This window comes from Anomaloglossus baeobatrachus, chromosome 3 (genome assembly GCF_048569485.1).
Source record: "Anomaloglossus baeobatrachus isolate aAnoBae1 chromosome 3, aAnoBae1.hap1, whole genome shotgun sequence".
NCBI classification, from domain to species: Eukaryota; Metazoa; Chordata; class Amphibia; order Anura; family Aromobatidae; genus Anomaloglossus; species Anomaloglossus baeobatrachus.
The window spans coordinates 191970662-191978701 of NC_134355.1; positions in this window are offsets into that span (position 1 = coordinate 191970662).

An 8040-nucleotide genomic window follows, 5' to 3' on the forward strand; every position below is an offset into this window, starting at 1 on the left:
GGTGTGCAAGGTTTTTGAAGGCATTTTAAGAGATAACATGCAACAATATATTAGAGAAAATAATATAATAACTGATAACCAGCATGGATTCATAAAAGATAAGCCGTGTTTAACCAACATGTTGGGGTTCTATAAAGAGGTAAATGCAAATCTGGATATTGGGAATGCAGCCGATGTGATTTATTTGGACTTTGCAAAGGTATTTGATACTGTGCCACATAACAGTCTTGTAATGAAGCTCCAGATGCAGGAACTAGGGGAAACTATAAGCAGATGGGTAAGGAATTGGCTAAACGATAGGAAACAAAGAGTAGTCATAAATGGTACATTCTCTAAATGGGCTATAGTCAACAGTGGGGTGCCACAGGGATCTGTGCTAGGACCAATTCTTTTTAATCTCTTTATTAATGACCTTGTGGATGGGATTGATAGTAAAGTGTCAGTCTTTGCTGATGACACCAAACTATGTAGGATATTAAAAACGGACCTTGATAGTACAATATTACAAAAAGATCTGGATAAGATGTCGGAATGGGCAGAAACTTGGCAAATGAGATTTAATGTTGATAAATGTAAAGTAATGCACCTAGGATCGAGTAGTCCTATAGCTGCATGTATATTAAATGGAAGTAAACTCGGGACTACAGAACAGGAGAAGGACTTGGGTATTCTCATTACAAATAAGCTGAGCAGCAGCACTCAATGTCAAGCAGCAGCTGCAAAAGCAAACAAGATTCTAGGGTGTATAAAAAGAGAGATTAGATCCTGTGATCCCAACGTATTGTTACCCCTCTATAAATCACTTGTAAGGCCACATCTGGAATATGGAATCAAGTTTTGGGCTACACATTTTAAAAAGGACATTCAGAAGTTAGAATCAGTTCAAAGGTGGGTAATTAGACTACTAGAAGGAAAGGAAGGCCTCCCATATGATGAGGGGTTGAAAAAGATAGATTTGTTTACCTTAGAAAAAAGACGTCTCAGAGGAGATCTCATTTATATGTATAAATACATGTGTGGTCACTATAAAGGACTGGCACATGACTTATTCCTTCCAAAGACAATACTAATGATCAGGGGGCATACACTACGAGTGGAAGAAAAGCGATTCTGGCAACTAAATAGGAATGGGTTCTTTACAGTTAGAGCAGTCAGACTGTAGAATGCCCTACCAAAAGAGGTAGCAATAGCAGACACTATAACAGCTTTTAAAAAAGGGCTGGATGATTTCTTCAGTACACACAACATTGTTGATTATAAATGATTTAGTGACAAAATATATAATTGGTGGAGGAAGGTTGAACTAGATAGACCTAGGTCTATTTTAACCTATGGTATGTAACTTATGTAACAGTGAATGTAATTGCTATACACATATATTAGATAGTTTGTTGTAGTATGGGCTTGGTCTAGGGTTCTTGAACTGATCACCTTTTTTTGGAGTGAAGAAGGATTTTTTTCCTTGTTGCACAAATTGGCATAACGTGTCCAGTTTTTTTGCCTTCTTCTGGATATAGAGATTGTGTTTAATGAAATATGTTTTAAATACAAGAATCTAACTACTCTTTATTTTTTATTTTACATAGCACTCATGTAATTTTATATGTTGGACTAGCATTTTTCATCAAGGTTCGTCAATCATTGCAGCACAATGCACATACTAATCAGATTTAGAGCTGTGGATATGGGCCGCTTTACACGCTAGGACATCGCTAAAGCGATGTCGTTGGGGATCACGGAATTTGTGACACACATCCGGCTGCGTTAGCGTTGTCGTTGCATGTGACACCTATAAGCGATTTTGAATCGTTGCAAAAACGTTCAAGATCGCTAATCGGTGACATGGTCCATTCCCAATTATCGTTGCAGCTGCAGGTACGATGTTGTTCGTCGTTCCTGCGGCAGCACACATCGCTACGTGTGACACCGCAGGAACGAGGAACCTCACCTTACCTGTGGCCGCCGGCAATGAGGAAGGAAGGAAGTGGGCGGGATGTTACGTCCCGCTGATCTCCGCCCCTCCTCTGCTATTGGCCGGCCGCTTAGTGATGTCACGGTGACTCCGAACGCACCTCCCGCTTGAAGGAGGTATTGTTCGACAGTCACAGCGACGTCGCTGAACAGATATGTACGTGTGACGCTGCCGTAGCGATAATGTTCGCTACGGCAGTGATCACCACATATCGGCCATACGACGGGGGCAGGTGCTATCGCACTCGATATCGCCAGCAAATGCTAGCGATGTCGCAGCGTGTAAAGCGGCCCTAAGGAGATTCGAAGGCCTCCCATCCAGATTGTTGACCTAGCTAATAGACCAGAATCCTACAAATTGATTGTCTCATAAGGCTAAAGGCCCAGTCACACACAACGACTTACAAACGATCCCGACAATGATATGACCTGATAAGGATTGCTGGTAAGTCGCTGGGAGGTCGCTGGTGAGATGTCACACAGTCAGACCTTACCAATGACACAGTAACGATAAGCGACCTGTATAACGATCAAACACAGATGTGAAACACAGCGGCAATGGCGTCAAACACAGCGATGCGTCCTCCCCAGTAGGACATCGCCTTTCAAGAAAATGATCCGGACCATTCGGCAACGACTAGCGATCTCACAGCAGGGGCCTGATCACTCGTAGGTGTCACACATAACGAGATCGCTGGCGAGATCGTTGCTACGTCACAGAAACCGTGACTCAGCGATGATCTCGTTAGCGATCTTGTGTGTGATAGGGCCTTAACTTCTAAGAAAAACTGCAGGACATCTTTAAATCCTAACCACTTTTTTAATTGTCTTCATTAAAAAATTATACAAGTGCTGCCCTACAGCTTCTATCACCACCCTCAAACGAATCATCATCGGGGGGAAGCTGGTATCACTCACCCTGCTTCTATCACAACAGGCCTCTGAAGATGACTCATTTCAGAGAAATAGGTGGCATAGACAGATGCAGGAACTGGGGTGACAGCTGAAAATGCAGGTAGTGGTGCTGAAGAATAAGGTGGCGGTGGTCACTGAATATACTGGTAGCAGATACAGAATAAGTGTGATGGCAGCCACTGAAGATGTAAGCCTCTGCAGCTCCAGGCGCCACAAGGTACTGCACCCCCATTAGGGTGTAGTACTCATCCTAGGTTCGGGAAAGGTAGAGGTCGGTTTACACACACACATACAGTCACTGGGTTGCCCTCCTCAATGGGGACTGGGCCAGGATCGGATCACAGTAGGGGGTCACTACAGCGGTGGGTTTATAGGACGCCATCGCACCAGGGGCTCCCCAGATCCACTGGACTGGGGACTCAGGGTCAGGGAGAAGCAACCACCAGGGGGAGTTATGAGCACAGTAGGAAGAGCAGGTTGACCTAGTGAGAGTAGTGAACGAGCCCGTAGCAGCGGCTGGGGGAACACACAAACAACAACTACAGGGAGTTCAGCTTCAGACACAGAGCAGAGCGGACATGCTGCGCGCAGCTCTGTGGGCCAAGGCGTTCAACACTAAGTCGCTGGGGAGAAGCAGGGTGGCTGCTTCCACAGGACTGGCACTGTCGGGGTACAGATTCCTAGGGCAGGCATACTTCACGTTGTGTACCAACTCTGCAAGGGTCGCGGGAAAATGCTACTGAAAGTCACCGAACCTGTCCCATGAGTCTGCAGCAAATAGCATATAGGATCCGGGGTTGAGGACCGGCTCCATAACGGAACCGAACGGGACACACTTTACTGACACCGGGACCCTCAAGTGCTTCACGCAATGGGGATCCGATATTTAGCGCACAAAAGGAGGAGAGAGCTTACAGACTGACACACACACCGGACTTAACCTTTTACGGATCCGGGATCGGCTGGAGCCCATCGTGGCAGAGAGCGGTACCTCGGGCAGCGTCTAAAAGACTTGTGAGTAAAAACACCTGGAACCACAGCCCCTGTCTCTGTCTCTCCTTTACTGCCACCGTCGCCCAGCGCTGCAGCGCAAATGGGGACCACTACTACCCCCGTCATCCTCACGGGGTAATCCCGCTCTGCCTGTGGGGAGTGACACCATTCCGGCTGCACCTGACATCTGCCCCAGTAAGAAACCCTGCAGTGGCGGCCCCCATCCCTGGCCGCATACCACAGGTGGCATCACGATCCTAATAGACTTTCATAAACCCCCCAACTACTACCTCCATCCTCCCTGCCAACCTCCAACCCTACTTCCTGTACGCCTCAGGGCAACGGAACCGGGCCAGGCCACCCCGTGACGACGCAGAAGAATCTGCACCCCAGCCCGTCAACGAGTAGGTTAAAACACTTGCCCCGTGTGGAGCTACACAAGTAGCTGGCAGATAAGAAGTATGGCATCAGTCATTGAATCTGCAGTCAATTATCTCTCATTCCCCATGAAAGAGGACATCATCTTGGATGACAAGATCTGTGGTAAGTGACTGCAGCACAGACTTCTGATGATGCCATGGTTCAGGGGGGTGATGTAAAATGTTTTCTATAAACATTTAATTTTATACCCTAAGCACTTTTATAATATGCTTTATTATACTGTAAACTTCTCCCTTTACAGCTAATCCTTAAGTGTCTGGTAATCCGTGAGAACCTCCAGCTGTGACCACAAATCATCTGAGTGACATCTTCACTAGTCATGCGGCTCACTCAGTCTTTGTTTGAACCTCACAGTGGGCGTTTATGTTCTATGGCCGCCTGGTGTGAATTCAGAGCTGGAATTGTCATGGGACTTTGTGTGGATTACATCAGACCTGCAGGGGTGTTTTGGGGTTTATAAAGTGTTGAAAGGGGGTGATTGTTTTTCTTTATTTCAAATAAAGGATTTTTATTTTGTTTGTATTTACTTTTACTTGCAGATTAGTAATGAGGGGGTCTCATAGATGCCTGCCATTACTAATCTAGGGCTTAGGGGCAGCTGTGGGCTACCATTAACTCCTGATATTACCCAAATTGCCACCGTATCAGGGCAATCAGGAAGAGACAGGTAAAGCACTGGGATTGTCGCATCTAATGGATGCGACAATCCTGGGTGGCTGCAGGTTGCTATTTTTAGGTTGGAGGTGGCCCAATAAGCATTGATCTTCGCAGCCTGAGAACTCCAGCCTCAAACTGTTGGGCTTTATCATGGCTGGATATCAAAATTGGGGGGGAACCACACGCTGTTTTTTTACATTATTTATTTAAATGATTAAAAAATAAAAGCTGCATGCGGTTTCTCTTATTTTGATACACAGCCAATATAAGCGCAGGGCTTCAGCCTGTAGTCGTATGCTTTATCTGGGGGACCCTATGCCAATATATTTATTTATTTTTACACCATGATAGAGACCCACAGAGAGCACCTGGTTGCAGTCAGACGTTGTCACTCAGGTTGGGTGCGCACCTGACTCCAACCAATCACACATGCCAGGACAGCCAGAGGGCAGGGAAGGCAGTGCATATGCAATGAAAGTTATGAGCAGCTCTGCAAGGGAATGAGCAGCCTGGAAGCAGTTACATCAGTGCTGGTGACTTTATAAGTATGAAGCACTTACTCCTATCTCCCTAGCCCTTCTACCACCAGTGTTAATCGATTCTGGTTCCCCATAAACTTATATGGGGGCTGACGTCCTGTCAGATAACCGGGATCAATCCTGAGCCGTAGCTGAAAATTTTTTCTTAACCCGGTTAGACCCGCCAGACCTGGTCATCTGTGAGTTCGCCCTTCACTAATCATAATAAAAATTTTCAATTCTGAATTAAAATCTGCATTCAGTGAAGATTTTCCCATTACTGAGAAAGAAGATGGCTTTTGTTATTGATAAGATTCTATGATGATAGGAGAAGGGAGGAGCTAGATGAAGAGGGAGGAGCTAGAGGCAGAGCTCCTCCCATTTTCTATCTGCCTAGCATCTGCTTAGTAACATCTGTAATCTCCTCTCAGGAATGGGAAAGTCTTCCCTGAATATAGATTTTACCTCAGAATTGAGAATTTTCATAATCACTGATCAGTTCTGGCAGAGAAAGAAAAATGTGACTGTTAAAATTTGTTATAAAGTTGGTTATTTTCATGTTTACTATTGTTTTAGGAAAGAAAAATTAAAAAAAATGGTTACACTTTAAGTAAGGCAACATCTGTATGATCAAAATTAAAGCTAAAATTCAAAACGCTCTCCATTGCAAAGGCAAATGTAAAAATCCTGAAAGTCATATATGAACTTAAAAAGTCAGAAAGTGTGTGGCTATAGCTGTGTCCGAATGTTTTTGACATGCAGCATTTACATGATTAATAAAGTTTAAGCAACACTGAACGGTATTTTGAATTTCATTTGTATTGTTTTCCTTCCACACCTATTTGTGTGCCATAAATGTATGTACCCTGTTTGCTTTTACCACTGGGTAAATCATACAATTCATTCACAAGCACAAAGCAATATTTGCTTTAATAACAACGTATATTGTCTCCTGATTTGAACTTTAAAATGTTGTGACAATTTCTTGTAAACATTAAACATACAAAAATGTGTATTTGCTATTCAATGACAGAGAAACAAAAGAAAAAGGAAACATATTATTTACCGTATAGTACTTTATGTTTTCTACTTTATCTATACCTTAGATTTTATTAAAAGAAAAAAAAAGAAAACCCTAAGAATAACACACTTCACAAAGACCGTATGCCTGCACATAGTATAGCCTTTCTGTTCAGTGTGGAGCTAGCCTTCAACCTATTAGCCACTTAAAGCTATCCATTTCAAAAGTGGGACAGAATTATATTATTACAGCACAGATAAAAGGAAATCATGATGAGAATTCCTTAATGAGTATATAAAAAAAATAATTACAAATGTGGTCAGTCTGCTGTGAAAGACCTCAGAAATGTACTTACAGAAAAAACCCCACAGGGAATTACTTCCCTATCGACTGTGTGGTCTATAAGTCATAACAGGAAAAGTCTCAAGTGGGCTATGAATCCACTAGTAATTTCCACACTGCTAAGGTTATGTTTATATGGCTGGTTGATATCTTTTTTTTTTTCATATTAAAATGTGCGATGAAAGTTATATTTTAAACAAATGGTACTTGTTGGTGAAAATTAGGATTTCAAATTTAATAACAGAGTATACTGATTTTAAAAAACCCTGCTCTGTCTTAATTGTATTTGTGGATGTGGAAATGTAATTGCCGTATTCTTTTGTTTGTGAACAATCTGGAAGAATTAATGATGTCTACATTTTAAAAATGCGCAGAATGTTACACATATTGAGCTGACAAATGAAATTTCCCCACCCTGTCAAGATCATTGCTTTTACTTGTTAAATACATTTTAATTTAATTGTTTTTAAAAAAAAAAGCACATCTGTAGCAGGTACACTCCAGGCTGTCTATAGCCGTTACACATTGTAATATTGTAATAGCAATCAAGATCTCAGAGTTCTAAATTGGAAATTTGCAAATTAGGAATATGGGACGATAGATGTACTTATGCATAATTGTGTGCCATTGTGGTATTGAAGCAAAGCAGTGTAACACAAACGGTAGCCATTATAATTATTTCCAGAATAAAGGACCAACTTCTTTATAATGAACTGTTCACCAAACCATCTATGTAATATGTAATTCTCCAGCGATCAAAGCATGGGTTTTTTGTTTGGGGACCAATCTTCTGAGTTTAAGACGTGATAAAAATTGTCTAAAGCTAGAATTATTTCCCTTTCATACACACAAGTTTCTTATGAACAAGATAACCAAAAAATGTCAAATAGACTTAAAAAGGTGCAGGTTTTTTTGGAAGAGAAAGAGGTTTTGGTACCATATCCCACATGAGAAAAATTCAGGTTTTTACTTCTACCTATTACAGATGAAAAAAAAAATTAACAAATGAGGACCATTATAAATCTAAAGATGCTAAACAGATATTTAAGATACATGAAATTCAAAATTGAGACAATAAAAACTACAATAGGTTTGTAAGACAAGATTATTTCAGTGTTAGACATTCAAGACGTGTACTATCATGTCCTGATTTAAAGAGATTGTCATAAATCTTTAAGGGTG